Below are 23648 nucleotides of genomic sequence, written 5' to 3' on the forward strand. Positions count from 1 at the left end.
GAGGGGGGAGGGAGAGGGAAGAAGCAAATTAAATATTTTTTTTTTTTGGAAATATATTTGGCGAGATATCGTGAAATTCGAATTCGAATTATATTTTTCGAAATATTGTGAGCGATGAGGAATGAAAAATTTCTCTTTTTTTTAGAGATATTTAGCTAGGTGCAGGATGACAGTGTGACTGTTATATCTGAAACGTGGCGGGTAATAATTGGTTTACTCCACTTGTCGGCTGTAACTGGATTATTCTACTGTGTCTGATCATGAGGGATTGTTTTGTTCTACCTGTCTCGTCATAATTGTCTTATTCTACTTGCCTGGAGACGATTGTTTTCGATCTTGGCTCGATTTCATTGATTATACAATTTCGAACAATTTCAATTTGTCGTCGTCACTGCAACTAATCCGGTTTTATTCCACTTTTTCGTCAGTTATTAATTACATTGTTTGACGGATGGATATTTCTACTACGTTCTACTTTGATTGATCTGTATAGGTTGACCTATATTACTGGTATACGACCACAACTGGCCAATTCCAGAATTGTCTAATCGCATCTTGTCTTGCTCCACTTGTTGTTTCACCGATGGCTGATCTGATCTACTTCTCTGCATTATCCATTATCTAACGTGCTGCTTCTACTTGCCTGACTATGTTTACCCTCCTATTCTACTTGATTAATCAACAATTGATATATATATATGTCACATTCACATCTGTCTTGTTTTATATCGTTCTCACTGTGACTGATCTATTCTACTTGTCCGTTCATTACTAGCCTATTCTACTTGTTTAACCACAGCTGTGAGTTACATTTATTAATCACAACTATTTTATCCTACTTTTTGACCAATAATACTAATTTTTCTGATTGGCTCAATATATTTTTATTATTATTGTTATTGTTATTTATTTCTTTGAATAATTTTAATTATTTTCAACGTTTTATCGTTGGACAACTCGTTCTTTTTTTCATGTATACGTTTTATACAATACGATATATCAACCAACGAATCGAATTAAGTTTGGTGTCTGATCTTTTATCACATTGTACTCTTGCGACCTTTCTCGATAAACGATGCCGAGGCTCCAGAGGGTTGATAATCATCAATATCGACGTGGACCACCTTCGACGACGTGGTAATTTCCGCAGTGGAATTCGTTCTGCTTTGCTCCGCCATTGCACGATCGTATAACCGTTACGTTAAGGTCTTGCAATTTTAACGAACTGTTAACCATCGGCTAATGAGTCGCGTAATTCGACGAATAACTTTCGAACATTAATGTTAGTTTTCGAGTTTTATTTTAAATAGAGAAATTTGTATCGCTGCAATTTGAATTTTTCTGAATAAATTCCTCCAAATAAATTTTCAAGTTTCGTCCATTCTTAGAATATTAAACTCTTTTATTTATTGACGAATGTTAATATATGAGGGAAAAATTTGTATCTTTTTTTGTGTTCGATCTGTAAATAAATAAATAAATAAATAATAGTGAAGTGTTTTTAAAGAAGGGTTCGTAAACTTTTTAAAATTACAAATCTGTGTATCTTCGTAACAAGTTGCAAATATTAAAATTTTATTTTCCTCTTCGAGAAATCTCGATAAAGTAAATAATCGTTCGAACTATTTCTTTAGGTATTTTCTTATTGTCAACCATGTTCTCTGCACAGCTTCGTATTTCTCTGTGTATAAATCTAAAAATATCATTTTTCCGCATATTTCTATGTATCCCTTATTTCCCTGTGTAGGGGATTCGCGAATAGAAAATATTCCACATTTTATCTCTCATCCGTGAAAAACACGCGTTTTCACGTGTTCTATTTCAATTTTCTAAACATTTTCTTAATAGTTATTTTATCTGATTATTTTATCACTTTTAACAATAGAATAATTGTGATGCAAATTATAGGACGATTCATCATTCTTTCTAAATAAATTAAAAACATAGAATCACATAAAATCGATCAGAAATATATCGCAATTAATTTGTAATTTACAAGTATGAAAGAATTCCTAACAAAGATGATTAAATAAAAAAAAAAGGAATATATTAATTATTAATTATAAACTTATCCTATGAGTCACTCTATTTGACAGGGTTAAGTGTTAATTCATTGGAAAATGCACTACAATTACCTGCAATTATTCGAGCAATAAATTATCAAAGTCACTTTATTCTCTTATTCCATTCTTATAATTCCCTCGTTTCGTTCGACTTTAATAATTGATCTCTACTACTGCGAACGTTCCATTCTTCTCTAATTATAAATACAAATTTATTCTTACTTCTTCCTTAAATTTCCAACTTTCCAAATTTCCAAACACATTTTTTCTCCCCTCCAAAGTGTCACTCCCTCGAAAACAAACTTCGATAATCCTTAATTATCTCGTCGAGTTGACGCCACTGTCGGCATCGAAACGTTCGTACCGACAGAGCGATACCGGATGCGATAAGGTTGAATAAGGAGGATATACGCGTATGCCACGCGCGCACAAGGCTTTGCGCGTCGAGTGGCTTTCGAGTGCGCACAGTTATCGAGAATGTCGATGACAGCGGGATGGAGTGGCGCGCGTTAATTTGAAAAAGTATGGATTGGCTAAAAGTTTGGGATCGAAGTTTCTCAGAATCGACAATGAATTTTTTTCTAATATAATAATTTTATCTTCTAATATTCCATATTCCTCTTCTCTATTGTTCATCGATCGAAATTTGAAAGTGATAATACAATGGGAGAGATGTAGATCAGTCAAATCAAATTTATAGGATAAATAGTCAGCTTCTTGTGATTTGGTATTTATTGAAAATTGCAAGCATATTGAGGAATAGATGATATGATAATTGTCATAGCTCTTAGGAGGATTGGACAATCGTTGTTTGAATTTCTTTTTTTTTTTTTAAACAAAAGACAAGAAGAATTGAAATAATTTATATACGAAAGATCGAAAGAATTATATTCCGTTTTTTTCTATTTTTCGAAGAAATAGAGGATCATTATTGGGAATAAATATTTCTAGAAGAAAAATCGAGGGCAAGATTTCTCCGTTTGTTTTATCAAGAATTGGTTTCGTGGGGCGCAGGTGAATCGAGGAACAAAGCTTGCACACACAAAAGCTTGCGTTATCGATCCTCTTGTTAACCCTGTTTCTATTAAAAATGAGATATTTATACGGGATCGTCTTCGACGCGATTTCATTCGAGCTCTATCTTCGTATATCGTAAATACCGTGGACGTGTTCCACGCGAGTGGAGGTGGAAAGATTGGAATCGATGCTTCTTTGGAAAGAATAATCTCTCCTTTTTGTTTCGCCGTTTCTTTGGAAATTGCCTCAATCGTTCTTCCGTAATGTCAAATTTTTTTTCATTGGATAAATACCGTTGTTAAATTACAACGCTGTTAAAAGTGTTTAAAATAATCTTCAAATTTAATAGAGGATGTAGTTTAAAGAAAATCTTATTTTTCTTATTGATTTTTATTACAATGTTTAAAATGTTTTTTTAAAAAGAGAAAGTAAAAATATGAAAACAATTTATAAAAATAAAAATAATCTTTTTAAATTATTGAATTTTCTAAGCTAATTAATTATTAATTTTTAACTTTTTTTTCATATAGTTATAATACTAAATAATAATTTTTTAAAGACAAGTAAATGAATGAAAGTGAATTTTAAAATTAAAATATTGGAGACAATGAAAGAGAAAAGAATTTAATTTATTATCATTTAGAATTTGCATTTACTTGAAATAAAAAACATACAAGATCGATTGGATCAATTTGCAATAAATAAAGAATTGGGCAATGACGACCGCGTTTCTTCCCCCGTTTTAATTACCCCGCCAATCGCGGATTAAACATGGCGCATCGTTGTCGAAACTTGTTCTCATCTGCCTTCTGTTACGTCCCAAACCTTGTGAGCTAAAGTTTTAATGAACGACGCTGCGCGACTCGCTATCCTTTACAGTCTTCCATTCTTTCAACAGTGGTCTTTTTATTCCTATATCGATTTCAGTTACGGCCGAATTTCAATGATAATTAATCGGTGGTCTGTGTTTAACCATTAATTTTCGTACAAAGCGAAGCGCGATTTATTTCCATAAAAAATAAATAACGCGGAATTTCCGCGAAAATAATTACGATTATCGATTTGTTTAATAGTCATTAATGCATTTTGAGGTTACTTTTACACTCGATGTGTACTTTAAAATATCGTGGTTTGATTATATTATAGGTTATATTATAAATTTAAGTGTAACTATTTATTTGCGATATACATATATTTCAAAATACTGTGTTTTAGGTTAGATTATAGATCGTGGATGTAAATAGCTAATTAAATCTTGTCCTAAATCTAATTTAATATTATGTATTTTCTAAAATACTATTATTCGGTTCTACGGTAGTTAGAGATCCTTGAAATTACATATTGTATAAACGAATCTATATTACAATAATGGACTCACATTCTACATATTTATATTTCAAAAGATATCAATAAAAATAATTGTAAGGACAAAAAAATGCAATTTTCAAATGATAAATTCACAGAAATATACAAAACTATTAATAACAAAGAATCAAAAAAAAAAATATCAAATCCCAATAGTACTATCTCCAAGAAAACTACCAAAACGAGAAAAAGGCACAATTCCTATTTCCTGGACGATACAGAGATCCAAGGAAAACACACAGCAAACCCAATCACAAAGAAAAATATCGGATCCTAATTCTGCACTCTTCCTTATATCCCAAGAAAATCAAAACCAAAAAAAAGTCGAAAAAAAAAAATGAGTTCCCATTTCCGGATAACAAATCCACAAAAAGAAACACACACAACAAACGCAATCGCAAAGAAAAATATCAAAACCTAATCCTAACAAAAACTTAAAAAAGAACAGGAAAACACGCAGTTCTTATTTCCAGATGACAGATCCACGCAACAAACAAACGTAAAAAGTAATCAAAGAGAAATCAAAGAGAAAACGTCATATTCCTATCCTTTCCAAGAAAGGTGTATCTTACAACAAAAACTTAAAAGCGAGAAAAAGAGACAACGAATTCCCATTTCCGGTTAGCGGATCCATCGGAACCAAGCATCGGTCGGTCCTCACGCTTCACTTCCTCCAGGAGGTGGTCGAAAACCCCAACGGGTCCAACGACGGGTGTAGTCGAAGCTTTAACGCGTATCGTTCACGAGTTCTTCTCCTTCCCTCCCTCCTCTCTTCTTCTTTCTTCTAGCCTCTCCCTTCGTCTCTTCGGTGTGCTTTTCTCGGAGGGACGATTGACGTATCGATTCCGTGAGGGAAGCGGGTACCAAGGGTGGTGCAGTCTGGCCTTCGCCGTCGTGTCTGCGTGGTCCAAAAGTGATGTGGCGTCGTCGATTGGCGAGGAGAAGAAGGAGAGCTTCTTTTCGTTTGGCTTGCCGTTTCCCTCCGATCGGTCAATCGATGCGTTTCCCACCGTCTCGACCCACGTGACTTAACCTAGAAATACGAGTGTGTGCATTATGACTCGTGTTAATATTTGGACATTGCGGTGCTTTCGTGATAGTGTGATATCGAATATCGATTTTGTTCTTTTTCAATGGTGGTGATGCGTGTTGTAAAATCAATGATTTTATTTATTTGATAGGTTAGATTTGATAGGATAATCGAGTCGAGAAGTTTATTATTTTAATTTTAATTAAAATGGTATTCTTGAGAATAATTAGATACATATTTAGCGACGTTAACGGGTAATTTTAAATTTTGAATTAGAAAGTACTTTGGTCTCTCTTGATCGAACTAATAAGCTAAAGAAATAAAATTTTTTCAAATTTTCGTATCAACATTTGTACATTTATTTGATGAATAAATCTAAAAATCGATCTTCCAAAAATATCCAAATGTATCAACGAATATGGTAGCTCGTAAAATAATCTCTTTCATAAATATTAATGCGTAGCTTCATTTTATGTATGAAATTTCCCAAATCTTCCAAATGGAGAAGGATTCACCGATGCGAAAACTTTAAAGGAAATTCGATGACCTTTGACCGTTTAATTGATTTTTTTTCATTCCTCTCATCTCGTACCAATTATTGTTTTAAAAGGAAAATCTAAAAGGCAATTTTATCGTTTATACTACGTCGGTTGTGGTCTCAGAAACGTCGATGATCACTCGTGAGAACTCTAGAGGGCAAAGATGAAATTCGTTTGAGAAATGGAATTCTGTGAGCACGAGGGGGATGTTGATCCAGTGACAAGACACGTGACTGAATTTCGAAGAATAGTGGCGTGGTTCGATGGTTCTCTCCTAAGTTTTTAAAATTACAAAGCAAGTGTTTCTCGACCTGTGATTTATATTTGAATTAGTTGAATCTCGACGATTATTCTTTGTGAAAGAAAAAGAAAAAAAAATGAAAAAAGTGGATCGATATCGGTGAAGTTTACGCGAGTTTTAAATAAGAATGTCAAAAATATTCTCCAATCTCGAAAGAATTCTTTTTGAGTATGGAAAAATTTGACGGAATTGTTTGTGAAAATGTTTTGCTACGAGTCGATGAACGGATTAATTTGAAAAACTTTGGCAATAATATGGAAACTTGTGGAAAATTGTGAAATATAAAAATTGATTCGAAAAGAATTGTACGAATACAAAGAAATTCTGACTTTCTTCTAAAAAAAATAATGTAAACATGGAAAAACAAATATAAATATGATAATTCGAATCAGAAACAAAATTAATTTCATCTTATGACCGTTCTTTAATTCATCATTTTCGAATATAGAAGAATAATTTAAAAAAAAAAAAAAGGAAAATACAAATATTTTTGTTTTGAAAAAAGATAAAATCGATACTTAATTTTTGAAAAAACACTAAATTTCTCACAATTTATTACAAAATACCATTTTTCATACAATTAAAATTGTTAATTCAATTATCAAAACCTAAATAATTATCTTTGGCACGTTCTAATCTATGGAAAGATAATTCAAATTCTACACGTTCCATCACAAGTGAACACGTTAAACCGATTACGGATTTTCATCGACGAAGCATCGTCGCGAATGCTAAGGAACATCAAGCGAAATTTAATACAAGCGTTTACAGGTGCTCCATTTGCTGATACCATCCGCATATTCCCTCTGACATCGAGGGAACGAGTTGGGGCATCGTTGAACGAGCACTGTCGAGATTTAGGAGGACTTTGTATTCGTTAATTCCATTCCTTTCTGCTAGCTTATCCCAAATATCCTTAACATACTCCAGATTAGACGAAAAATATTGAGCTTGTATGAAAATTATTAAGCCAGTCTTTAAAGCCAAGATAAACAATTTCATATTTTTTAAAAGAAAATCGTTGTTTCTTGGAGATTAGAGAAATTATTCCTATAGATAGAGAACAATTCAAGTCATCAAATATAGAATTTTGAAATTGCAATGCAATTCAATTGTGAAAGTAAACTGTTTGAATCATCAAGTGGATCAACAAATGTGCAAAGAAGCAAATATAATAATTTTGGAATTACAATTCAAAGGATGTAAGCTGCTTAAGATATTAAGTAGTTAAAAATACTACAAAGAAGCAAGCAATACAAATCATCAAATGAATTGAAATTATAATTCAAAGCAATTAAATTCAAGTCACCAATATAATTCAAAGTAACTTTGGAAAATAGAAAATTTGTATTGTGTAATCTAAATAAAATTTAAACTTATATTTTAAAGTATTAAAAATCATGAAATATATCAAATAATAATTAACAAGATCGAATTATCTTATAAAAAAATTATTCCAATGTGCAATTACAATAAGAGTAATCAAACAATTAAAACAATCGAAATTCCAAGATGAAATCTTGAGAATTTGGAGACATGATTAATGCATGAATCATCATTGTGTCTTCGATACACAATGAATTCGAATTAGGTACCCTCTTCACGACACGACAATGTTCGCTACTAGACGACCAAACGTCGACCTAAGAGTCCCACAGGAATTATTCCCGTCGAAGACTCAACCTCCTGACATTAATGCGAGGACAGGACGATCTGGCCAGTGATGGGCCATGAGTGGCCTTTCTGTGCAAATAATAATAGTGCTTGATCCATGCTTTCCTATCTGAAGATGTTCGATGTACGAAGATGATCCTTGGTTTTTGGGATAGATAAGTACTGGAATCACGGAGTCGTCGGAGGAAATTCGTAGTGATCGAGCGAAAGCTCTATCGCTCTTGCAGGTTCGTTTCTTGAAATATTATTTGTAAAATAAAATAAAAAATGGTTGAGTGTTTGGCATTGAAATGTTTAATTAGTATTATATGATGCCATATGACTTGGAAGATATATATAATTGCATATTTATATATATTTAATGTATATTATAATTATGTATATTTATGTTCTCAGTTTTCCTCTTTATTTATATATATTTATTTTATACTATTTGTTTTATACTAATTCGTTATTATATTCATGTTAAATTCATGAAGATTGGTAATTTCTAAATATCAGATGAAATTTTTCTTCTCACAAACAAGAAAAATTATGTTTATGAGGTTAGGTTATTCATAGAATTTAAAAAAATAATTTTTCATTTATCAAAATAATTCCAAGCAAATAATGATTATAAAAAGAAAATAGTCTAACTATTCTAACTTTGCAATAAATAAAATTATATAAAAAGTAAAAATATCAAATTATAAAATACTTATTCAAAAAATAAAAAATATAGGAAATTTTTGTATCAAATATCTACATAAAAATATGTATATATATAAAGTAAAATAAGCAATAAAATATTTTTTCATTTTATTATAGAGATAATTTCAAACAAACATTAGATTCCAAAAATAACTACTCCTATTCTATGATAAACCTTATATATTTCTAAATAACCAGCATATAAGAGAAAGAGATATTATTCTATAAATAGACTTCTCATGTATCAATATAGAAAATTTTTGTATCAAGTGCATCTAAATGCATTCATAAAAATATTTAACTAAGCAATTTTTCAATTATCATTAAAACAACTTCAACCAAACATTAATTATCAAAAAAATAATTAAACTATTCCAATTCTATGACAAACTACATCCTTAAAATAAATATTATACAAAAAATAAATATTGCAATTCATAATAAATTGTTGTAATACATAGGAAATCATTACATATTCAAATATTCAAATGTATTCAAAGAAATATCCAATAGAACACTTTTTTAATTATTATTAAAACAATTTCAACTAAATATTTAAAAAAATGTACATAATCTAACCTCTCTAACTCTATAATATAAGAATATCTCTATAAAAAGATTTCAATTCATGATATATATCTTTATCTTTCAATATACAATATACAAAGCCTTTGCAAGTGCATGAAAACGCATTTCAAACGCATTGTAAAGTTTGAACCACGTACCTTCTTTAAAAATAGCTATCTTTCGAAATCACGAGTCGAATCCTTTGATATTTCCGCCAAAGAAACTCCTTTACCTCATAATCTATGAAAACCAGGTACCTTCAGATCAATATTAATAGTTCTCTTTCTTTTATTCGACACTTTAACAGAAATTAAAGTATGGTAACTGAAATTAACGATTGCCTTGCTTTGTCTCGACTTTATAACTGTCTTGAAGTATGCAACGTTTCGATAACAATCAATCGAGATCTAGTTCTATTGGGTTACATGCATATTTCACGTGATTCCGCTAGATGTGTAACTAGGAATTTGATCAATTTCGCGAGTGTTATGTTTCGGTAGAAGTGATTATAGGGACGACGACATGGTATTTGAGATTTGATTCAGTGGGGTTCAAGTAATTGTTGAACCTAACGCCCAGTATCGATCGTTGAAGCAGAGACACAGTTAATTAAGTAGTGAATACTCGAGACGCGAGAAAGATGATAGTGTTAAATTCGATTGATTCGTGAAACATTTTAGACTATAGATCCAAATGGAAAGAAAATGTGTAACTTTGACTCACTGCATAGTTCGAAAGAAACTGAAATATTAATATTAAAATTTCGTAATTAATTTTTATTGTTTATATATATATATATATATTATATTTTATTAATATATATTATTAAGAAATCATTTAATTAAATATTTTTTTCTAAAATGAAAGAAACGAGAATAGAGAATGAAAAAAAATTTTAATTTTTGATCTCGGGTCACTAAATACAAATCAGTGTATAAATAATTGTATTAACAAAAATGTGCCACTTGATCCGTGAACGTGCTCGTATACGGCCATTTTGAAATTTTTTTTCGTTTGCATTGCTATATGCCGCGGCGTGAAATATCCGACACGTTCAATCGTTCTTCAAACATTTTCCATTTTATCGGTTCAACAGGTAGGCCATAGTTATATCTACAGTTGCATTGCAAACGTTTCACTAAACCGACTAAATTAAAATCAGTGCCAAGTTGTCGTATCTCTTTGATTTGAAAATATATTGCTCTTTTTTGCGTTGTATTTCGTGAATGATAATTGATTCAAGAGAATTATGTCGATGCAGCTAGGAAAAAAAATCATTAATTATATAAAACGTTTAGAGGATGAATGTTTGAAAAATAAATAGTACAAATATAATTTATATAATTTTATAAATAATATTTTTATTTATATTAAAGAAAAATGTATATTGAAAAAGAATAATTGTTCTTTTATAAGAATTATATTAATATTTTATATTTTAGATGTGATTTTATTTAGAGATGAATATGGATAAGATTATAAACTGATTATAAATATATTGAATGCTAAAAAAATTTTTTTAAATTCTTTTAATGTTATTGTTTTATGTTGAAATTATTTAATTCTTTTATGTTGATAGAAAAAGGAAAAAAAAAAGAAAAAAAATAAAGAGATTATTTCATTGTAGATCAACTAGCAATTCTTTAAGTAAATCACTTTTGAATAAGATCTTCTTTTGGATAGGATCTTTCTTTGAATAAAATTCTCTTTCTTTTCTTGGAATTAGGTTAGATTGCCTCTTTCAATCATTTTTGGATAAGATTCTCTATTGAATAGAATTTCTTTTAGATAGTCCATATTTGAATCTTTTTTAGATATTTTAAGTAAAATTTTCTATTGAAAATCCATATTTGAATAGAATCTTTAGACAAGGACTTCTTTTGGACAAGTTGCTTTATATGATGATGTTTTTATTTAAATAGACCCTAAATTTCTTATTTTGAGTCGATTTAATTAAATAGATCTTTAACTTTTATAGTTTATATAATATAATATAATATATATTATATAATATATTTATATTTATTATATTTATTATATAAGTATAATTATTAAAAAAGATAGAATATCATTTCTATATCAACGTTACTCTTTCTAATAGTAAAAAAATAAAAATCTTATTTAATTCTTAATTCTATTAAAATAATTTTTATTTCAGATTTTGTAATAGACAATTAACAAAGTATTATATATATAATTCATTTACATAACACAAAAGTTTAATAATTTTAATATTAATATAAGCTTAATGTAAGTATAATAATCTTTTTCATAGAAGGATGCTTAGAGATTATATAAGAATTTTGTTTTTTTTTTAAATAGAATTATATAAATAAAAAGAAGTAATAAATAATTTAAAAAATGCATAAATAAGTAGATAAATATATAAATGAATTGGATTTTAATAGTTAATAATCACATGATTTAGTGTTATATCATAAGTTATTGTATTATTAAATTACAAATAATAAATTTTTATCTTCAGTAATTATTTCTATTTTAAATTCAATTTTAAATTCTTGTTTTAATTAAAATTCTTTTTTATGTTTTCACAATTATAATCAAAAGTAGCTCAAAATAGTCCTTGATCAAACGTTAAATGATAGATAATTGATAAATGGCAATCAGCATATGATTAATCGGCGATTAATGATCCGTGATTTTGCAGGACAAAACTATTAAATGCATTTTTTCTTTCGAGTATTGGCTATTTTCCAAAGATCGTTGCTTGTCCCTGACAGCCGGTGAGCCCTTAAAGTCGTTTGTTTCGCAAATGTTCGCGATCTAGCCAAGTAAAACGATATGGAAATCGCGTAATCGTGGTGAATCATCGTAATAATAAATCTTTATGGCGAATCCGTTTCTATTAATGTTGGAATATTCACTTAATACTATGCATTTCGTGGGATGTTGATGTGATTCTCGCATGCTTTTTCATTGAAAATTGATACGATTTCAGGATAAGATTTTTTTTTTTAAACATCATATAGGTTATATACATGTTAACTTCAAAATATTTTTTCGAATTTTGAAATTGTTTATTTTATCAATCAATACAGTTTGAATATATTATATTTTTAGTATTTTAGAAATAGATAATTCTTCTAAATATATTATATATTTGTATATTTGTGATTATTCCACTTCATTCATTAATTATCTATAAGATATTCGATAGAATTTGTCTTTCATCTCCACACAAGAATCTTTCTATTATCATAATACCAAATGTTAAATGTAACCTCTCAATCTATCAATTTTGATCTTCCAGCTATCGCGTGCAAACAAGGTTTTAGCATAAACGTATCTCGGAAATTCTTGTCGAAAATCTCTAATCTACTAAGAGAAATGAGAACCGATATCTGTTGATTTCCATGTTTCAATCAATACTCAAATTATCATGTTATTTAAATGAGATAATTCATTCATTTTTAAGATAATATAAGTCCATTAAAATTTATCTAAAATTTAACATTCTAAATGTAAAATATTCTAATATTGTATGTATATAAAATTAAAAATGTATTCCTTAATTACTTGTATGGCAGAATAATATAAATCATAAATATAATATCAATTATTTGTCAGAAAACTAAGATAGTTATGAAAATAATCATTTGAATAAATAATGGTAGTCATATGTAGTTATTATAAAAAAAATAATAAAAAAAAAAGCATTCTGACAAATAATATAGATTAATTGGTAGACGAATAATGAAAAATGAGAAAGTTAAGTAAACAAATAATATAATTTAGCTAATATAATTAGAATTTGAATTAGACAGTAATGATCAATCAAAAAAATATAAATAAGTTATTTGTCAGAGAAGTGAAGAGTAATATAAATAGATCAATTATTTGTCTGATGTTAAATATATTATAGTCAAACTAGTCTGTTACTTATTTGATAAATGATATAGGCCAATCAACTGAGATTAAGATACTTTTAATATCTTATCTTGAAAACAAGATTAAACTTCGAACCATACGTTTCCAGTGCACAATTTCTCCATCAATTTAGCATCGTAATTTGTAAGACTAAGTACCTTTTAAAGGGATCTGTATTATGCCATCGTTATTTGAAACTTGCTTTCGAGCGAAGAAATATCGTCGCTTTTGACAAAACAAATAGTTCCTAAGAAATTAATGTAAGGAATATCTTTTTTAGAATTGGCAAAGGCTCTCTAATTATTCTAGATTATTGGAATTTTCGCCATTTCACTCCTTCCTTCACTTATTGATTGTTATTCTTAACAATTTCCAAGTTAGATCTTTGTTTTCAAATGATATTTTTTTTGAAATAATTAGAAGCGATTGTGGAATTGAATTATGATTTCTCTTGAATGTGTTGTAAAATGTATAATATAAAAATAATATAAAAGAATATTATTTTTTTTTATTGTTATATTTAATTATTTTGTAGTTTTTATTTTTATTTTTAATTAATTTAGAAATTATGGATTCGAAATATAAATCGAAAAATTCGGGAAAGTTCAAGCGAAGTTTCGAAAGTTTCGGTTACAATCGGCTATGTTCGGTTATAATCGGCTATATTCAGCTACAATCGGCTATGTTCGATTACAATCGACTATGTTCGGCTATAATCAGCTATGTTCGGCTACAATCGGTTATGTTCGGTTACAATCGGCTATGTTCGGCTATAGCTTGTAATAATTTCAATTTTCATGTGATCTTGAAGTCGCGATTTAGACCGTTATAACTTGAAACACTTGATCCTATACATCTTTATTAGAATTACTTTTTAAAATTTTATTTAAGAAATAATAATTTAAAAACTAAGAATATTAGAACTATTAGAAGTTGATCGAATATTATTTTAAATGTATAAAAATACAATATTATATTATAATTATGATAATATAATGAAAAATAAAATTCGAAAAATTCCTTTTATCCATAAATCGTTCCATTTACAATCACGAAAAGTTATACGAAGAAAATTACGAGTGCTATGAGTTAGAACAAGTTGACGACTTCTAATTTCTGGAAGAAAATGGTCAGAGGAAATGGAAGCAAATTGAAGGAAACGAAACAAAAGTAAGTTTTGTCTCGAGTTTGGCAATTTTACCGTCATAAGGCAATAATTACCTATTTTATTTCTGAGATTGAGAGGGGAGACTCGTGCATTTTGCTGAATCAGTAAAGTGCTCAGAAAATAAATGAGAAGGGAGGGAAAAAAAGAATATTGAGAGAATGCGCTGTAAGATAAATGATATCTGCTCACTACTGTGCATTTACAAGAAAAGAGATTAAGGAGATTGTTAGACCTGCTCGTGGCTTTGCTCGTTTATTTTTCCAAAGATAATTCGATAATTGATGCGAGGTGTTTTTTTACTTGAATTCGTTATTAATGAAGCATTTTTTTTGCATTATTGTTTAATACATCGTTATTCAGATCATTATTAAATTTATATTTAAGTCAAATTACTTTAATTTGAATAAGATTAAACAAATTTTTTGTGTAATTCTAGTTCTGTTTTGAAAACTTTTTAAAATTCTTAGGAATATTTCTTTTTTCTTATTTTTAACATAAATAGTAATTAAATTTAAATTTACAACATTTAATTAAAATTATAAACGCTTTTAAAATTCCATATTATTTTCACTTGATTTTAACTCAGAAGTGCTCTTCGTTTGTAAACAGAGTCTTGAGTTAAAAACATAGTGAATGAGAATCATATTCATGAGTTTTACCAAACACTTTATTGAATTGTTATTCAATTTTCAACAACATAAAATCGATACAAATTCTTTTATAATCTGTGGATGTGTGTGTGTGTGTGTGTGTGTGTGTGTGTGTGTGGACAATTGGAGAATATAATTTGAGTATTAATATTGAAAAAGAGACGTTGGAAGAGAGATTGAAAATTGTGCGTGAAGTGAAAAACGTAGATATAGGAAACTGGCTATCCAATGAAATTCGATTCAGAAATTAGTTCCTTTAACACGCCATGATTTCAAGATTCGGAATCCTACGCTTTGAACCTTCAATTGCATTCTGACTCCTCGTTAATCCATGTCGAGATCAACTTTGACAAATGGGATCAGTCAGAATTGCTTTTGGAACGAGGCTATCTGTGATGTAATTTGCCGCATTCCTTGATTTTAGGTATACATAATCATTCTATAATTAGATGTTTTGTCTAACTTTTTTTTTTTTTGTTTAAAAATATGAAACAATGAAGAATTATATATTATCGTAAATACAAACGATGATTATTTCTCTAAGTAAATATTATTACAAATCTACTTTGCTTGTTCTATTTTAATGCGTATTTTTTTTTTCTTTCTGTGATTTTCGATAACAAAAAGCTATTGTGATAGGTGGGGAATACGTAAAAATTTTCACATGTACAGGGAAGTTCGATCATTTTGATCGCAGGAAAATTGGGATCCAAGCTATTTAAGTAGAAGAATCGAAATTTAATTTCGATATAACTCGATCAGAGCTTCGATTTTTCTTTCTCGATTTTACTGAATATACTGAACAGTTTAAAGTCAAAATAAACATATCGATATCGATTTGATGCAATTCTTTTCCAATAGTAGGGATGATTCCTTGTAATTTCAATCAAGATCAAGTTCTTCTTTTTATTATATTCGACAAATTGGATCGACAATGTAAATATTTAAAATATTCTACTTTTTCTGATTAAACGATTGTATACTTCGAAATTAGAAAATTCAAGCATTAGATGCCATTAAAATCGAGGACACGCGATCTATCTGCAGAAGTTGGGAATGGTTATGAGTCACCAACAGAATTAACCAATTAGCAACAAGTTAGACAAACTTCTCTGTATAAAGATAGCGCAAAAAAACCAGTTATTTCACGAACAATTCATCCTGCAAAAACACGTCTCATTAATATTCGCCTCAAGACCACATCATTAAAGCCACATCTAATTACCACTTCAACCTAACCTCAATTATTCTAATTGAACTTAAAATATATATATATATATAAATTTCAATGCGAAATTTCCGTTTTTCTTTAATTCGACGAATTTCGAGCAATTTGTTTCACTTTGTTGAAAGTAACGAACAATGTTCCTCAAAACTTTTTTTTTTTTTGCTCCTCTCTCTCTCTCTCTCTCTCTCTCTCTCTCTCTCTCTCTCTCTCTTTCTCTCTCTCTCCAGATTTATCCGTTTCCAACAGAAGTTGAATGGAGACCACATTCGGCCAAAGTTTTGACGAAAACTTTGTCCGTGGAAAAAATTTATCAGAATGTCTCTATAAATGGCCATTATACAGTTTAATGCCGCTGTTCAACATTTTCGCTGGCTCGTTTTAAAATTAAACATGGCGGCAAGCGAGAAACTGCGATTTCATAATTGAAGATTTCTGTGTTTGTGTGTTCTATATTTATATTTAAGTGGATGTAGTGAAGAAGATGTGGAATGATAAAGAAGATGGATAAATATTATATTTGTTTGTTTTTTAGTTGTTATTATACAATTGGAAGATCAAGAAAGAATTTTACATATTGTAATAAATAAGATTGTGTGAGTATTTATTCAAATTCGAATTATGAAAATTAGAATATTCAAAAATTTATTTATATAGCGTAAAAGTAAAGAGAATGGAGTTTGTTATTAAATATTTTTCTTTTCGCTTTCGATCGAAGAAATTTTCACTCAAATCTTTGCAAAATAAAATAAATTTGATTACAATTAATCGAGAAAATAATAATAATAATTACCAAGATAATTCTTATTGACGTGAAAGTTTCTTCGTCGCAAAAATCGAGCTAATATTTTTTTTATCGACACAAAACATTCTTCTTTGATTAAACACATCGGGTGTCTTGACGGCGTCGAACGGAGAAAGGAAAAAAAAAAGAAAAAGCAAACACGACCAACTTTAATATCGAAGCCAAGTGACGCACGTTGATGCGAGAGAGCTCTCTTCTCCTTTAAAAAATAATCCGTGTCTTGAATTAGAAACTCGCTCAATCGTTCTCTGACGGGTGACTGAGAAAACGCACACGCTTCCACAAGGATTGAAATTGCTTCTCTACGAACTACGTGTATAGAATCGATAATATCACTTGTAAATATAAGTAAGTAATTAATTATATTATTGCAAAAATATATAATATAATTAATAGATTTATTAATTTTTCTTTTTTTTTTTTNAGATGATGGAAAATATTCTTTTGAACAATGCTTTGATTATTGAGGTATTGAATATTGATAAAGTTTTTTTTTTTACTATCTCAAATTAATTATTCTTTTTTAAATTAACTCAAATTATAAAAGAATTGTATGATTTTTCTTCCAGAAGTTAATCATTTGATAAATTTGATGGAACAAATACAATGGTACAATACAGTACAAAATAAGTAAATACATTTTTCACTTTCACTGTTTGCTTCTTCTTACGATATGAAATTTATCCTTTGTCTGATATAAACTATTTTTGTGAACCAAATAACCATGTGTATATAACAAGGGTACGAAGGAGAATCCCGATAAATTGCAAGAAAAGTTGGTATAATGTTGATGAAATATGGCGGAGGGTGGCGAGTTGGTTTTAAGTTTACGACGCACAGAGCATCTCTCTGTTTTAAAGATAATATCCAACAAGAGTAACAAAGGTCTTGGTCCCTTACTAGAGAAGGGTCGCAAAATCCAAACATTGTGACCTTGCATGCTCAACTACACGAATAACAGATTAAAAAATTAATGAAAATTAGAAAAATAGAATTAATAAATTAATAAAAATATATATGCATCGATTGAAATGTTATGAATGTCGAATGTATCGTGTTTTAATGAAGAATATATTGGATTTTTGAAGAGAGTGAAAATAAATTTTAATTTTTTATAATTTTTTTTTTTTTTTTTTTTTTTTTTTGTATACACTTCTTTGACCAATTGAGTATAGAATAATTTATCAATGGGCCACTGGATGATACTTTCCTTTGTCCCATGTGACCCATAAGATATTTTAACACAGATGACTGAAAAGTTTTAAGACAAGATTTCTATTTAACAGATTATAAATCTAAATAGTATTCATATAAAAAGCTAAATGGTTTTTTAAATTTATATTTATAGATATAATTAACTTTAAAACTCATCGTCAAAAATATTTTATATCCATATTTTATATCCATATATTCTTTCTCACAAATTCACGAAACATTCGTGCAAAAATTCGCAAAGTGTATCAAAGTCAAAGAAAATCTTATCCTCGAATATGCAAAAACTCACTCGACCACTTTTAAATTAATTAAGAGCACAACAAATAATTAAACTTTCGTTCTCTAACCGTGAAATGTTTTATTAACAATTGTTCGCTCTCAATCTTGGGCTTGATTTTCTGAGTGAATTGATATATTCAAAGACTCCCACCGGGTTCCGTTTCCCTTTTCCTCGCGAAAAGATAGGAACAGTGAAGGGTAAACGTTGTCGCAGTATCTTCTTCGTTTGATCTTTCTCCACTGCGCAAAAGACTTCCTTTTCAGTGAAAATAAAGCAGTGTGGTCGTCGCTTTGAATTTTGTTCGCTCGATTTCAAACTGTGGATAGATGGTTTGAGGTTGTGGTTGAAACTTACAAAATCTATGTTTAATTTTTTTCTCTGATTGATAATTAAATTTGTTAATCATTGCTTTTGGCAATAATTAAATGATAATATAAAATAATAAAATAAAGTTATCGAGCAATATTAATTATTCTTAGTCAAAGTATTCGTGCCATGTAAATATCTGACAAAATTATTGATATTTACTACTTGCTTCAACAAATTGTTATCTACACTATTGATCATACTACTGAAAAATTCTCTAACTGTGATTACCTTTTTTCATTTGTCTGCCAGCATTACAACTGGCTTATTCTTAATATGATTCATAATTCAGTCTATCCATCTGACAAAAAATTAAAAACATGTCATGATTATTATGTCAGTAAATGAAATGTACTTTTCCAAGATTTGAGAGATAATTGTTTACTTGTTTACCTATTTTTTGGTGGCAAAACACTTATCAATATCTTCTTTTTTTCCCCATTTTTGAGATTATTACATCTCCTTTTTCTCTGTATATTCGTATATATTTTCAATGAAAAATTGTTTTCATAATCCTCCAATCGATACTCCTTCGATTGATTTCTCCATATATCGTGTTCGTGGAAAGAAGTTCTTCGATTTCACAAAAAAAAAAAAAAAAAAAAAAAAAAAGAAAAACGTCCTCATTCCTCAACAACAATCGTAGCAGCGCAGACACGTGACAATAACTCGGGCGAAAATTCTCAGAGCATCTGGAAAAGTCGTTATTCCCCGATTCCCCGCCATTGTGTCGCATTCGATCTGTCAAAGGGGTTGCATCTTCTCTCCATCGTTTCTCTTTTATTCGAGACGAGGAAGAGAAGGGATCCTCTTGCGCATCCTCGACTCGTCTCTTTTTCTTTTTCTTTTTTTTTTTTCCACGTCGCACAAAGGGAAGAATCGTACGTGCCTCGTCGAGCATATAGATTCTTTCCAACTTGTCTAGCGATGTCTATCTTTATGTCGATCTATCCGTTTCACATGGTCTATTAAGCAAACTGTCATTGTTTCGAATTTTCTTTCTTTCTTCTTTTTTTTTTTCGAGGATATTCTTATAACGTAATATCTTTTGTGTTGAATTTATATATGTGTATATAAAAATATGATGTGCAAAGATGACTCGTATCTTGTATATTTGTACGTGACTCGGATGTTGCCTTTTCCTGTTTTTGAACAAACGACATAGCGAGCTCAATATAATGGAACAAAGGTATACCCATATTTATATAACATAGTTTATTCTTATTTCTTAAATATATTTCAATCAAATTTATTTCCTTTAATTTATTTGTATTTTTTTTTTTTCATAGGAATGTTCATGGAATATAAATTTAAACTTGGAAAGACTGGTAGTAGAAACTGTTTTGATTAAGCGTATTCCAATGAAAGAAATAATTTCAATAAAGATACAAGTAAAACAATTCTGATTGTTTTGACTGTAATAATAATAATACAATTTTTTACAATCTAAATTTTAATATATAAACAAAAAGAAATCAAACAGTGGATGAAGTGAACTATAAAAGATTGATAAGATGTATCAATATCATTCTCCATTTTCTATATGGAAGAGAAAAGTATTATTAACTTCAATAATTAATATTAGAATCCGATTAAAATAATCAAAACATTATTGAACATTGAACAATTAACAACATCTGAGAAGAAAACAAGTGCTCGATTCTATAAGAAAAAAGAAAAATATATATATTTAGAAGGAGATCCACTCTGCATCTTATTCTCCAACAAATGGATAACAACATTCGTACGAAACGGGCCGGTGCACCACAACCGATACTACAAGCGATTCGAGCAGCTCCCAGGGACAGAAAGGCACCAAGTTTAATCTAGCCTGTGCAATCTCGTCTAAACGTATCGAAATCCGGTCGAATATAAATCACAGGGGTGTGAGGGGGTGAGGCGTATCCGAAAGCGAGCCATCATTTATTCAACGTTTCGCCCCTGATCCCTGGCTAACCTGAAGGGGATGGAAGTGGACTTCCTGGACACCTGGAATTCCCCCAGCTTCCTTCCATTCCCTTGTAATCGTGCCAGGGGATTAGTTAGTGACCAGCTTTGCTTTGTAATCGCCAGTGTTTCTCACCCCCTCCCCCTTTCGACACTCTAAAAGACGTCGTAAAAGAAACGGATATTGTACACTCGTAGGAGTGATGCAAGATTTAGCTTTATGGATAGTGAATCTAATGAGGAGATTGTTTTACGAGCATGCGACTTATATTGGACAAATAGTTATAGCTTTCAATTGTTATTCTAGTGGGAGAAATTTTGATTTTTTTTAAAAGCGTTTGGTTTGGATAATTTGAGGAAAGGGATGTGTTATGTATCGGACAAGTGATTTGCGATTGAGTGATCGATCTGTACTACTTGTTCCAACTATATAATTGATTTATTTTACTTGTCCGGTTAGGTTTGAATTATCGATTGTTTCATTTTTCTGATCGTGACGGGCTTATCCCATTTGTAACAACAGCCACTGTCCATTTGCCTGGCATATGATCGATCTGTATTACTTAGTCGAGAATGATTGATTTATTATTGTCTGATCGTTTAAATTATATTTCGATAAATATGGAATGTTAAAATAATGCTTTTCTATAAATAAAAGCATCGTTTAATTCAAATAATTAAAATTATATATATATTATAATGCATATAGAACAATGTTTTAATTGATACAGCAATCGTTGAGAAAAATTGTGTTCAGTTATCTGAAATGTACACGTGGATGAAAGAAATGTTTCTAAGTGAACCAGAATGACAAGAGTTAGAAAAATGATGCACCTGAGATGGCTGGAAGTCATGCGTGTATCATTTATGCAGAGAGGCGAGCAAATTTAAGGGGCAAAGATACATTTTTAGGAAACTTTTAATTCTTTTTCTAACCAAGCAATGAAAATTTTATACACTGCTACTATGATATTATAAAATACATCATCAAAAATAAAGAAACACAGTTTTTGAGATAAATATATATAATTTTTCTCAAATATGATAAAGCAAATATATTTGATGTTCATTTTCAATACGTTGTCGATAAAGTCGATTTCCTTCTTTACCATTATGATTAACAATAATAAAACGTTAAACGATTATTAGAAATAAAAATTACGATTAGTGAAAAAAATATTCAGGAAATCGATCCACGAGCAAGAATTATCATTTTAAACTTTTCATATATCATCGTCCCAGTGAAATGGAATAATTTCGCGATATTTCATCCGAAATGCGTTTTCGCATTGCAGATTTTAGGCAAGGGAGAGGATTAAGCGACATTTTTTTTTTTCGAGCTTTGCCCTCGAGCTTTCATCAATCATCGAGCGTCGGGGGTTGGATCGACGAGGTTGACAATGAGGTGGCGATCTTTCCCTCGAATACGTCAGCCATCCTTATCTTCTAACATCAATCACGCGTTTAGAATTAATAGCCGTGGATGAAGCAGCGATTTTTACGATTACAAAACTGACAGATCCTTCGTTCTTATTATCCCCGCGACAAATATTGCAATACTTCTTACATACGTATCAGATAAGAAGATTAAAGAATTTTTTAATTTTTTAATTTATCTTAAAAATTAATCCTTATTTTTTATCGTTTATGGAATAATAAATCTCAATTTTTTTTTTTTTATTTTCATTTAAAATCGATTTGTCTTTGAGATATTAATCTAGCTGCGCATGAATATTTACATCGATATTTCATTTTATCTACATTTTCGCCTTCTGAAATTTAAATTCAAAATCCATTCTTCACAAATATCTCGAATTCGTTACAATACCCAATATAATTCACGAAACTCTTTCGAAAATTCCACGAGTATAGTATTCCATGCAAAAAATTGTGGAATAAACAATATATAAATCCATGTAATATAAATCCAATATAACGTCCAATTTCACATACTTCCGGAACAGGAAGATCCGTCATTCCGCTCCTTGATTAACCGGAGTTTTCTTCTCCCCTTCTTGCGAGAAAGAGAAAGAAGAGAGAGAGAGAGAGAGAGAACGAAACAATTTCTCAGCTCATAAAGGAGCCAATGTTTTTGAAGATGGGGGATCTTCCTACCAGAGATATTTTGGAAAATTGATCTCCCCGTTGGATTATTCGGTACGGACAGTGAAAGGCTTTAAATCGTAATTGGAGTTGGTGGAAGTTTCGTCCTTGGCCTTAGGCAACGATTCGAGGTGTTTTGGGAAATTTGGGAAAATTGCGTGCGGTGGAAGTTGGAACATTGGTGTTTTGAACATTGATGGGTTTCTGATAACCGAACAGTTTCCACGATGGAGATTCGTTGGGTTGCCCTTTATGCACGTTATGATTGAAATTATAATGGAAAAAGGTGATGAAGAAAAAAAAAAAGAAATTTATCGTCAGTTGTAAAATGATCGAGTTGCACTACTTTTCTCGACGAAATTATCGAGCATACTACTGATCTGATCAAATTATTATTGACTCTGTATACTATCGATTTGATTCTTGATTCTGTACTTGCTTGTTTGATAAAATTACCGATCGTAAACTATCGGTTTGGCCAAGTACTGTTGACCTGTACTACTTGCCTGATAAATTTACCGATGTACTACTATTTGCTCGAGTAAATTATTGACCGTGTGGTCCGATCAATTTTTGATTGTACTACTTGTTTGGGAAAATTATTGATCATACATCATCAGCTTCCAATGGTTAACGTATTTTTATCTGTTTATCAGAATTATTGATCACGTATATATTTAAATTTGAAATTTAATTTGAAAGCTTGATATCCTCCACAAAGTGAGAAAGTGTGTTTACGAAAGTCAAGAGTGGAA

At 29.9% G+C, this 23648-nt stretch overlaps 1 protein-coding gene and 2 long non-coding RNA genes across 3 annotated transcripts in view; 2 read left to right on the forward strand and 1 right to left on the reverse strand.

The window, feature by feature from the left end:
* LOC102675942 overlaps positions 1–23648 on the forward strand; it is a 94934-nt gene that overhangs the window by 48000 nt on the left and 23286 nt on the right. The gene's annotated exons all lie outside the window — the stretch shown is intronic.
* Positions 3685–9645, reverse strand: LOC116184892. Its single transcript, XR_004149552.1, has 2 exons — positions 9405–9645; positions 3685–5478 (listed from the first exon to the last, which is right to left on the reverse strand). It is a non-coding gene; the product is annotated as an uncharacterized LOC116184892 (long non-coding RNA).
* On the forward strand, positions 16885–18293 carry LOC116184893. Its single transcript, XR_004149553.1, has 3 exons — positions 16885–17330; positions 17409–17450; positions 17552–18293. It is a non-coding gene; the product is annotated as an uncharacterized LOC116184893 (long non-coding RNA).

The sequence above is a fragment of the Apis dorsata genome, unplaced genomic scaffold (genome assembly GCF_000469605.1).
Source record: "Apis dorsata unplaced genomic scaffold, Apis dorsata 1.3 scaffold_74, whole genome shotgun sequence".
Taxonomy (NCBI): Eukaryota; Metazoa; Arthropoda; class Insecta; order Hymenoptera; family Apidae; genus Apis; species Apis dorsata.